The following is a 12,519-nucleotide window of genomic DNA, read 5'->3' as shown; positions in this document are numbered from 1 at the left end:
AATCATTGTAGTACCTCACCTTAGCAGGATTTCATAGGAATTCCATCGCAAACTCAATCAAGACACGGGAGACGGAACCATACGCATTTGCAAGATCAAGCCGAACTACAGCCAGATTTCTTCTCAACCTTTTTGACTCCTGGATGGTATGCCATATCATACTAGTATGTTCGAGGCATCCCGGGAAGCCTGGTATTCCTGCCTTCTGCACAGATGTATTTACCACTCCATTCTCTATCACAAATGAAGATATTCTTTCTGCTAGAATGCCAAACATAATCTTTCCCTCTACATTCAGGAGTGAATTTGGTCGGAACTGATTCAATGTAATAGAAATCTCTTCCTTCGGGATGTGTACTCCTTCAGCCTCACTCCATGACAAAGGAACAACACCTTGTCTCCAAACCACCTTTAACAATCTCCACAAGTATTTCCTCAGCTCTTCACACTTCTTGAACACCTTATACGGCACTCCATTAGGTCCTGGCACTGAACCTGACCTTGCCTTTCTGATGAACCGCTGGACTTCTGCCAGTTTGGGTTTTGACAGATCGAACTTCACTCCTGGCTCGGTAGGCTTCACAAGTCCAGAAATGTCAAGCAAAGGAGCCTCCCGCTGTTCGTTAGAGTAAGCATTTGTCAGGTGATCCTCAAGTTCTTGTTGAGAGATGTTAAGCTGCCCACTCTTATTTTGTTCAAACAATCTCTTTGTGAACTGGTGAGGGTTCTCAAAGAATGCCTTTCTTGCCTTCTCTCTCTTCTTTCTCTTTTTACGCTATGACTATGCATGACGGAGTGATGCTAACTTTATTTGAAGCTGCTTTCGGAGATCAGCAAGCCCTGGCTTGTCACCCTCACTTGCTACCTTCCACCTCTGTCTCAACGATCTAAGCTCTCTCCTCACCCTACTAATCTCCTTCTGGCACCTGCTTGGTTGCTGTGTAGGCTTTGCTTTCTTCAACTCAACCAAACCAAACCTGGACTTTCCAACATTATAAATCATATCACCCATCACCTCCAACTTTCTCTTTGATGTTCCCCTGAGAGTGTTCTCCAACATCACACTGATATCCTCATCAAACACACGCCGAGCCTTCTCATCTGCCACTGCTGGCCACTTGACCTTCCTCTTCTTCTCTACCACCTCACCACCGCCATCATGTGAAGGATCTACCTGGGTACTGTGGTCTACAACCTGACCTGGGTTATCTCTCGCCTGACCTGACAAGATTTATTTATTTATTTATATATTGTTAATTTGTTGTCTTTTGCACACTGGTTATTTGTCTTTGTGTGTATTTTTCTTTGAATATATAGTGTTTCTTTCTATTTATTGCGATTGTCCACAAGGAAATGAATCTGGGTAGTAAATGGTGACATATATTGTATGTACTTTATTAATAAATTTACTTTGAACTTTGGATGGTGTGTTAGTTTTCATCAGTCATGGGATTAAGTTCTGAGCTGTGAAGTAATGTTGTAGATTCATAAAACACTGGTTAGACCACACTTGGAGAATTTTATTCAGTTCAGGTTCCTTCATTATAGGAAGGACATGTAAGCTTTGGAGAGGGTGCAGATGAGATTTATCAGGATGCTGCCTGGATTAAAGACCATTTCTTGTGAGGATCGGATGAGTAAGTAATGGCTTTTCTCTTTGAAGTGAACGAGGATGAGAAGTGACTTGATAGAGGTGTGTAAGATGATAAGAGGCATAGATGGAATAGCTAGCCAGAGACTTTTTCTCAGGGCTGAAATAGCTAATACAAGGAGGTATAATTTTTTTTAAACTTCGACTTCACGTTAAAACACATTCGACTTCATACATTAAAACAAAATGGGAAAAGGAAGGAGGGATAATTATATCTGAGGAAGAATGGACAATAATATGGAGGTATCAATGGAAGTGTACCAGTTCACAGAAATGGAGGGAGTTTGGATGGAAAAACTTGATAAGATATGTTATTACATCCTCTCAGAAATCCCATTATGATAGTAACCTCCCTGTTTGCTGGAGAAATTGTGGAAATCCAAATGCAAATCATTATCATATTTTTTGGGACTGCCCTGTTATCAAAAACTATTGGAGGGGGATACACAATGCCCTACAAGACATCTTTAAATGTGAAATACCCTTAGAGAGTAAGACCATATATTTTGGATATATACCTCAAGAATGGTTGAAAAGAGATAAATATTCAATGAATATACTGTTGGTGGCTGGTAAAAAGACTCTTACTAGGAAATGGTTATCACAGGAGAGCCCAACTTTAAATGCATGGATGGAAATTACAATGGACATTTACAAAATGGAGAAGATAACAGCATCTGTTAATTATAAGCTGGAACAATTTGATTCATACTGGGAAAAATGGTTTAACTACATAATGCCTCATAGGCCTGATTTTATTCTCACAAATCAATGAATATGTTGTAAAAAAAAGATTACTCCCTACTTGTACATAGTTCTTTCCTTTTGCTTGTTTTTTCTTTCCACTCTTTTCTATAAGTGTATACCTCAGATAAATACTTTGTGAAGATTTGTGATATATATGATTATATGATATATATGTACAATGTCTGAAATACATCTTATGGAAATGTTTGTTTAATGAACTTCAATAAAAAAATAAATTACAAAAAAAAAGATCCATGACTTTAAAGTCCATTCTAAAGCCCTAAAGTCCCTCAAAGGAAGAAATAAAACAAAGTTCTTCAAGCCAAAGAAATGTACAGTGAAGAAGTCATTTCAGGTTCAAATAAAATGTCCAGTTTTCCCAGCATCTTTCAAATTTTTTAGTGGCATGACTCAGAGAGAAAGTCAATCGCTCCATAACATAAATTTCTTGAACTATTTCTATCCATTCCAGGACTGTAGGAGACTCTTTGCTTAGCCATTTCCTGGTAATCGCTTTCTTACTGGATGCTAGTAGTATTTGTAACAAATATCTTTCATGCTTTTTGAGCCCATTTGGTACATTACCCAAATAAATAATGTTAAAGTCAAAATTAATCTCTAGGCTGATTATTGACCTTATCTCTGTTAACACATCTAACCAATAAGACAAAATCTTTGGATATTCCCAGAAAATATGAAAGTGATCAGCCAACATATTATCACACATTCTCCAATATTGACCTTGTTCAGGTCTGTTACTTTGTAACCTCTTTATTTTTGGTGTTATGAAAAATCTTAAGGTATTCTTCCAGCTGAATTCCCTCCACAGACCTGAGCTTGAAGTAGTCAAATGTGTTCTGCATATGTTTAACCAATCATCTTCTGTCAATTTTATGTTGGATTCTTTCTCCCATTTTGCTTTTACATACATTGTGGAGAGACCCCTGTTCGATTGTAAAATCGAGTAAATCCTGGTTATCAGTTTCTTTTTAATATTACCTTTATACACACCAATGAATATATTAATCAGACTTAAACCTTTCTCTCCAATAGTTTTAATATTATTATTAAAATATTGTCTTAGTTGAAGATATCAAAGAAGTGTCGTTTCTCTAAGTGATATGTTTGTGTGAGCTGTTGAAAGGACTCCGAACCTTAATGGAGGATATTGTACAGTATGAGGTGATTCCCTTATTTGTCCAATGTGTAAATCTACCGTCCAATTGTGCTGGAAGGAATTCTGTGTCATGTGCCACCCAACGTAGTATTCTTACATTTCATTCAGATTTTGGGTCCTTAATTCTTTATACCAGATGTTTAGAGGGACTGTTGTCCACCTAGTCAGTTTATTTAAATGCTTCTTCGGGAGTGTTTTATCCCCCAGTAAAGATTGGAGAGGGATATTTATTAGACTTTGTTCTAAATCCTTCCACTTTGCCTCACAATTAGGGTCACACCAACAGACCAGACTGCACAGCTGTGCTGCTCTATAACAGTCTTCAAAGCAAATCCTCCTTTATCCTTAGGCAGCTGCAATGTCTGAAATCTAATTCTTGGTTTCTGTTTTCCCCAAATAAATGTTGAAATCATTCTTTTCCATCCATTAAATTGCTTAAAAGGTACTTCAACAGGCAATGATTGAAAAAGAAAGAGCAATCTAGGTAATACATTCATCTTTATTGCTTCTATTCGATTATACATATTCATTGGCAGCAATGACCATCTATTTAAGTCTGCCTTAATATCAGCTGTTATGGGAATATAATTATGTTCGTAGATAGTAGACAAGTCTTCAGGTATTTGCACTTCTAGGTATTTAATAATATTACCTTTCCGTTTGAATTTACTTATTCTGTAAATGTTTTCTTGTGGTTCATAATTGAAATTAAAAATTTAGGTTTTATGTAAATTTAATTTATAGCCAGAGTAGGAACCGAATTCTTTCAGCAGGGATAATAATTTAGGCAAACCTGCATTGGGATTGGTAAGAGTCACGAGGATGTCATCCACATATAAACAAATCTTATTCTGTATCTCTGATCAGTACACCTGTTATAATCTCGTCTTCTCTGATTGCCTGGGCCAATGGCTCGATAAAAAGAGCGAGAAGCATGGGAGCACCCTTGTCAACATCCCCTTTCAAGAAATACAGTTTCAGATAAATTCCCATTTATTTTAATTCTGGCTGTAGGGGAAGAATATAAAGATTTCAGACATCCAACTACCTGATTATTAAAGCCAAACCGTTTAAGTACCAAGTGGAGATATTCCCATCATACCGAGTCAAAGGCCTTTTCAGCATCAAGGCCTAATAACTACAGATTCCAGGTTATAATTGCTCATACGGTCAATGAGATGAAGGGCCCTTCACACATTGTCCAGGATTTGCCCACTTTTTACAAAACCTGTTTGATCTGTGCCAATTAGATCTGGAATTATATTTTCCAATCTTTTTACTAATATTAGTAATATTAGTAAAGCTAATGAGGGCAAACTCCTTTAATTAATCTAATTAGCTTAGGATTAGGTAATGGAGGTAATGGAGGAGGCAGTTAAGGCAGTTGAGTGCTCCGTTTGCAGTATGTGGGAAGTCAATTGTCAGTTGTCCCTGCAAAAGGTTTATCCAGCTGCAGCTCCTGACAAACCGAGTTAGGGAGCTGGAGCTGAATAAACTTCGGATCATTTGGGAGGCAGAGGCAGAAATAAACAGGAGTTACAGGGAGATAGTCACCCCTAAGATTCAGGAGACAGGTAGTTGAGTGACTGTCAGGAGAGGGAAGGGGAATAGACAGAATGAGCAGAGCACTCCTGTGGCCATTCCCATCAACAATAAGTATACCGTTTTAGATACTGTTGGTGGGGATGACCTACCAGGGACAAGTTGCAGTGGTTGCGTCTCTGGCACCGAGACTGGACCCTCAGCTCAGAAGGGAAGGAGGGAAAAGAGAGCGGTAGTGATAGGGATTCAATAGTTAAGGGGACAGATAGGAGGATCTGTGGAAGAGATCGAGAATCCCGGATGGTCTGTTGCCTCCCTGGTGCCAGGGTCCGCAATATCTCGGATTGAATTCCCAGTATTCTCAAGAGGGAGGGTGAGCAGCCGGATGTCGTGGTCCATGTAGGGACCAATGACGTGGGTAAGAAGAGAGAGGAGGTCCTGAAAGGTGAGTTTAGGGAGTTAGGCGCCAAGTTAAAGGACAGGACCTCCAGGATAGCAATCTCAGGATTGCTACCAGTGCCACGTGCAGGTGGGTTTAGAAATAGTAAGATAGTGCAGATCAACACGTGACTGAAGACATGGTGCAGGAGAGAGGGCTTCAGATTTATAGATAATTGGCCAGTTTTTGAGGGAAGGTGGGACCTGTTCTGGTGGGACGGTTTACATCTGAAATGGAGGGGGACAAATATTCTTGCAGGTAGGTTTGCTAGAGAGGCTCCGGTGGATTTAAACTAGATACAAGGGGGGAGGGGAACCAGAGTGTAGGAACAGATGTATGGGAGAAGGAAGAAAAAGAAGATAGTAAAGTTGTTTGCACTGTCAGAGATAAACAGAGAGGAAGAGGTGGAGAATTTCTTAAATGCATTTATTTTAATGCTAGGAGCATTGTAAGAAAGGTGGATGAGCTTAGAGCATGGATTGATACCTGGAAATATGATGTTGTAGCTATTAGTGAAACATGGTTGCAGGAGGGGTGTAATTGGCAACTAAATATTCCTGGATTTCATTGCTTCAGGTGTGATAGAATCGGAGGGACAAGAGGGGGAGGTAACACACACAAAATGCTGGTGGAACACAGTAGGCCAGGCAGCATCTATAGGGAGAAGCACTGTCAATGTTTCAGGCCGAGACTCTTCGTCAGGACTGAAAGAAAGAAAGGGGGAGGGGAGCACCAGAGGGAGATGGAGAACAGGCCCACGTCCCATTCCCATTCTGATATGTCTATCCATGGCCTTCTCTACTGTCAAGATGAAGCCACACTCGGGTTGGAGGAACAACACCTTATATTCCGTCTGGGTAGCCTCCAACCTGATGGCATGAACATTGACTTCTCTAACATCTGTTAATGCCCCTCCTCCCCTTCTTACCCCATCCCTGATTTATTTATTTTTCCCCCTCTCCTTTTTGTCCTCTCTCTGCCGTTCACTCTGCCTGTTCTCCATCTCCCTCTGGTGCTCCCCTCCCCCTTTCTTTCTCCCTAGGCCTCTCGTCCCATGATCCTCTCCCTTCTCCAGCTCTGTATCCCTTTTGCCAATCACCTTTCCAGCTCTTGGCTTCACCCCACTCACTCCGGTCTTCTCCTATCATTTTGCATTTCCCCCTCCCCCTCCTACTTTCAAATCTCTTACTATCTTTTCTTTCAGTTAGTCCTGACGAAGGGTCTCGGCCCAAAACGTTGATTGTGCTTCTTATAGATGCTGCCTGGCCTGCTGTGTTCCACCAGCATTTTGTGTGTGATGTCTGCTAACTCTGCAGCTTTGGGTTGAGTGTATAACATTGTGTAGTACGTTTCAAAAGATTTTTGAATGTCTTCCAATTTGTGAAGCATCTTATTAGTCTGGGGTCTTTTACCCTATGTATAGATCTCTCTGCCTGTTGTTTACGTATTCTCCATGCAAGTAATTTCTTAGATTTGGGACCATTCTCATAGAAATTATGTTTAACAAACTTAGCTCTCTTCTCAGCTTCACTTTTATAAATATTATTTAGAGTTCGTTTTGTATCGAAAGTTTGATTCAAGACATTACTGTCATTATACTCCATACGCTTACTCTCCAAAAACTGTAGTTTTTCAATAAGATCCTGGCTTTGTTTCTCTTTTTCCTTCTTCTTCTGAGCTGACCACTTTATGAGTTTACCCTTAATAGCAGCTTTTGCAGCTGGGGATACCGTTACATTATCATTAAATATCATATAATCTTCAAACTCTTTCTTTAGGTATTTTAAACATAGGGGATCATTCAAAAGACTGGTATTAAGTCTCCACAAGTTATCTTTGGGTTTGTTGTCTAAATGTAATGTTAAGTAAATGCCTGCGTGGTCAGAGATGTCTCTTGCCCCTATATCGCATTTTATAATCCTGTGGCTCTCTGAATTAAACATAATAAAATAATCTATTCTCGAGTGGGGGTGAGAAAAAAGGGTGAACCGTCTATCAAGTGAGTGTAACTCTCTCCATGTATCTATCATGCCTATTTCTTTGAGCAGTTTCTTGACATGTAATGTTTCCAGGTTTATCTTTTTTGTTCTATTTGAGGAGTCCAGGGAAGGATGTAATGAATATTCCAGTCCCCCCACATATTACCATACCAGATGTTTCCATAGATATCATATTAAAAACCTTCTTAATCAGCTGTTTATCATTTCCTGGTGGTCTGTAAACATTCAGTAGTGTAACTACTTTATGATCAATAAAACCCTTCACCAGTAAATAACGCCCTTCTTTGTCTGTAATCTGCGAGGAAAACCAGAAATTTATTTTATTTGAGATTAATATTGCAACTCCCCTTGTGTTTCCCCCTCAAAAGAAAAATAATAACAATTTTTAAATTCCATTTTGCATAACTTCTCATGTTCAATCTTTGAAAGGTGAATTTCTTTCCAAAAACTTGTATCTTGCTTTTCTCTCTTTATTTTAGCCTTACTCCTTTTGATTGGGTTCTGTAACCCATTCACATTAAGGGTCATTACTCTGTATTCTTGATACGGCATTCCACACCAATAAAAAAGGGTTTATATAAATAGTTAAATCTCCTTAGATGACCTAAACAAATGAACTTCTGTCTGTACAACAAACTAACATTTAACATATAAACAACACATATAACATCTGTGACTTCCATCTTTGAAGCCCTTAAACCTGAAGAGGCCCCTCCTAGCGCAGGTTGATGCCTCTGAATAATTGAAATCAGGACAGTGCACACAAAAAAAACAAAATCAAACATCAGCTCCCGGGTTTGTGGTCAGTTATAGTAATACGAGTTTACAGAGGAAAAGTAGTTTATGTTCTATTTTTAAGTTCTTAATACAAAGTCAATTATAGTTTGGCGTTAGGGTACATGTGATTTTACCGACCTAGCTGAAGGATATTTTATCACTATACTTTTGAGAGCTCTCATGCAGTATCATTGTTGCGTCGAAATTCCTTAATTCCTTTAGCTTGCCCTGGTTGTGTTTCAGACGTGTTTCTTGGTCCTGACGGATTTTTGCACCAGCTGTCTCCCAGGAAAGTTGTCTCAGTTTTGCCGTGGTCGTGCCTTCTGCAGGAGTCACGATTCTGGGACAGTCCGGGAAATATCCCCTTTTCTTCAGGTCTTCTGTCACCTCCGATGCATTATTGTAGATGACTTGTCCAGTGTCAAAAAAAACTCAAAGTTTGGCTGGGTAAAGAGTCTGGAACCAGAGCCCCTTTTCTTTAAGTGTTTTTCTGATGGTGGAGTAAGCCTTTCTTTTCATAAGTATTTCGGTTGGGTAGTCTTGATCAAAAAATACTCTTTTTTCCATCGTAGTAAATTTCTCGTTTTTTCCAAGCAGAGTGAAGCACCAACTCTTTAATTTTATACTCTAGAAAGTAGATGACCACGGACCTTGGGTTTGGATCTAAGAGATCGATGGTAGCGTTGTATGCCAAGGGTGGCACCGGGAAGGGACAACTTTGTTTTAATAAATTTTCCAGAAATTCCTGCATGTTGTCTCATTCTGTCCCCTCAGAAATTCCATGGATACGTATGTTATTCCTGTGTGAATGTGCCTCCAGGTTCGTTAGTTGAGCTTGAATAATCTGAAGTTCCAGTGTGCGGGAAAGAACCGCCCTGGCCTCGGCCTTCCATTCCTCCACTTGTCACCCTTTGCTCCATGTCCTCAACTCTGCCTGTTATTTCTTTTAAATCACCAACAATAGCATTCAACTTCTGGTTAATTTCTTCTCTGAAATCCACCAGTTCCTTCTTTAGAAAACCCACGGAATCACTCAGTTCTTTTTTCATATCCGAGCGAAGCGTCTGTATTTCGCCACAATGTTCACATGAACAGCCTCCATATCCTCGTGTTCAGCTTGGTTGCTAGCGCCGACATCAGTGTCCTCACCGTCAGTCGGTATTTTATTGCTTCTCTTCGGGTTTTGTTGTGGTTTTCCTCTTGTCTTTCTTTTGTTTCCCCCTTTCATGCTACTAGACCCACTTTTCTATTTAAATAACCGTTTCTTATTTAGGGGGAAGCAAGACCATCTGGGAGCCCTTACTGATTATGCTGCTGGCTGTATCTGTGCCATACCAGAAGTCCCCCACAAGGAGGTATAATTTTATAATTATAAAAATGGGGCGACATGGTACTATAGTGGTGAGCACAATGCTTTACAGTACAGGTGATGTAGGTTCAATTCCCGCCACTACTTGTAAGGAGTTTGTACATTCTCCCCATGACCACATGGGTTTCCTCTGGGTGCTCCAGTTTCCTCCCACAGTCCAAAGACAAACCGGTTGGTAGGTCATTGTAAATTGTCCTGTGATTAGGGTAGGATTAAAGCAGGGTGTTGCTGGGCAGTGCGGCTCGAAGGGCCTATTCCGCGCTGTATTTTGATAAATAAAAAATAAACTGTGCGAAGCATTGGTTAGGTCACAGCTGGAATACTGAGCAACACACACAAAATGCTGTAGGAACTCAGCAGGTCAGGCAGCATCTGTGGAAGAGTAAATAGTCGACGTTTCAGGCTGAGACTGTTCAGCAGGACCTGAGTTCCAGCATCTGCAGATTTTCTCTGATTTGTGATTGGAACACTGAGTGCAGTTCTGGTCACCATACTTAGGAAGGATATGGTTGTACTGGTGAGCGTATGGGGTAGATTCACCAGGGTGTTGCCTGTGATGCGATGCTTCATTTATAAGGAGAAATGGGAGGGGTTGGTCATACACTGGACACAGAACATTCCAGTCCCTTTTTGTTAGATACAAGTGACTTATGTTATGGCTATTTGGGTCAAGGAAATTCACAATTCACCCTTACTGAATTCATAAATCTGAGATGTGGAATAAAATTCACCTTCTTAGAATTTATATGAAATGAAAAATAAATATCGTAATTTTTTGTTTCAACTTGGCATTTCTTGACGCATACATAGATTACACAGTCTCATGTTACAGAATATCGTGAAATGGACCGTTTTTTTAGGAATGCAACATCCCTTGCAACATAGAGGTCACCTGTAAGATACTGTGACGTGTCAGGGTTGGGTAATAAATGCTGGCTGATGCTCAGATCCTGTTGTTCCAAACGTTCATTTGTCCTTTTCACATACACCTCATATCCCCCTCATTTAATCATTTGACCCAATTCTTTTTTAAAATTAAGGCATGGTGACCTTTGAGTCTTTATCCTGTTTCCCATGTGTGCTCATACCTCAGGGACTGCAGTGGTTCAAGAAGGCAGCTCACTGTCACCTTCTCAAGGACAGCTAGAGTTGGGCAATTAAATGCTGGCTCGGCTTGTGAAGTCAACATTGACAATGTACACCTATTAGCATATCGTGCATTTTTAAACATTTATTCACTTACAGATGCGGCTGTCACTGACAAAACCAGTATTTATAGCTCCTGACTGAGGAAGCTGTTGAAGTTTAGTTCATTGTCATCTGCACAAGTACACGTGTGCACAGGTGCATTGATAAACTTACTTGCAGCAGCATCACAGGCACAGAACATCAGATACACAATGTTAGTGTAGATTAGATTAAATTAGATTTATCACATGTACACCAAAACATACAATGACAGTATGTGCTAGGGGCAGCCAGGAAGTATCGCCACACATTCTGGCACCAACGTAACACACCCATAGTATTCAGCAAAACAAAATACAGCCATCATGTAACATACAATAAACAAAACAACACCAACAAAAAACAAACCCCTTTCCCACACTCACAGTCAGTCCTTCAACCTCAGGATAGGCCACATCCAGGCCTCCAGCCTCTACTTCTGGCCCAGGCCCTGGCCTTGACATCCACAAGAAAAACATAAGCTAAACATAAATAAATCATTTTTTTAACTGGAAAGAACATAATTAGGACAAAAGAAAATGTCCACTTTAGTGCAAAGTGGTCATGGTGTTGGTAAACTCTCATGATTAAGTTTGTGCCAGTGGTTCAAGAACTGAGTGGTTGAAGGGAAGCAGCTGTTCCTGAACCAGGTGGTGTGGGACTTCAGGCTTCTGTACCTCCTGCTGGATGGTTAACTACTTTGCTGGGCCTGGAGTCACGGGTGGCAGGTTCCTCCTTGTAGATCGGATCTTATGACAACCTGGCAGTTTTATGGTTACCACCACTGAGACTTGCATTAGCACTGACCCTTTATTTATCCCCAGCTTTCCACATATTCTGGTTTATGAATGCCCATCACCACTGTGTATACAAATGAGTGTTTGGGAGACTGGCAGGAAGAATGGGCTGCAGGTATCTTCTACCAGTTGGGATCTGGGCATTTCCATGTGTCATCTCTCTCCGTCAAAGAGCAACAACATTTGGGAGCTGGACTGAGCTGACAAGAGCTGGGAGTACAGAGCAGATGCACTCACTAAGTCAGAGTTAGCAAGGCCGCTCATCTCATGCCTGCTTCATCTGCCGTTACCGCTATAATTATGAACCTCTCCCACACCTTGTTGTTTTTCATATATCCAACTTACAAACTGTTTGAGTTATAAACAGTTCTCAGGAATGAAATCCTATCATACACAAGAGATCCTGTGGATGCTGGAAATCCAAAGCCACACACACAAACTGCTGGAAGAACTCAGCAGGTCAGGCAGCATCTATGGAGGTATAAACAGTTGACATTTCAGGCCGAGAACTATTGAAAGGTCTCAGCTCAAAATGTTCCCCTCCATAGATGTTGTCTGTCTTGCTGAGTTCTTCCAGCAGCTTGGGTGTTGTATTAAATCAGAAAGCTTTCTTTTTTACTGTAGGCATGTCCATCTCAATGGCATTGGCAGGGAGTTTATTCATTATATACCGAAGGAAAATAAAAGGAAGAAGTTGTTCTGATTTTGGTGTTGATGGGGGCATATACACTTAGACTCATGTTTCTCATTCAGTGCTGAGGTTCTAAATCAGTTGACCTACCTGTGTCTGACA

General features: G+C 40.4%; 1 protein-coding gene across 1 annotated transcript in view; it reads left to right on the top strand.

Annotated features, from left to right (window-relative positions):
- Positions 1-12,519, top strand: part of LOC140741485 (alpha-2,8-sialyltransferase 8F-like) — a 72,092-nt gene that overhangs the window by 26,500 nt on the left and 33,073 nt on the right. The window lies entirely within an intron of this gene.

This window comes from Hemitrygon akajei, chromosome 18, assembly GCF_048418815.1.
Source record: "Hemitrygon akajei chromosome 18, sHemAka1.3, whole genome shotgun sequence".
NCBI classification, from domain to species: domain Eukaryota; kingdom Metazoa; phylum Chordata; class Chondrichthyes; order Myliobatiformes; family Dasyatidae; genus Hemitrygon; species Hemitrygon akajei.
The sequence above is the reverse complement of the archived record's forward strand: the minus strand, read 5'-3'. Positions and strand labels throughout refer to the sequence as shown.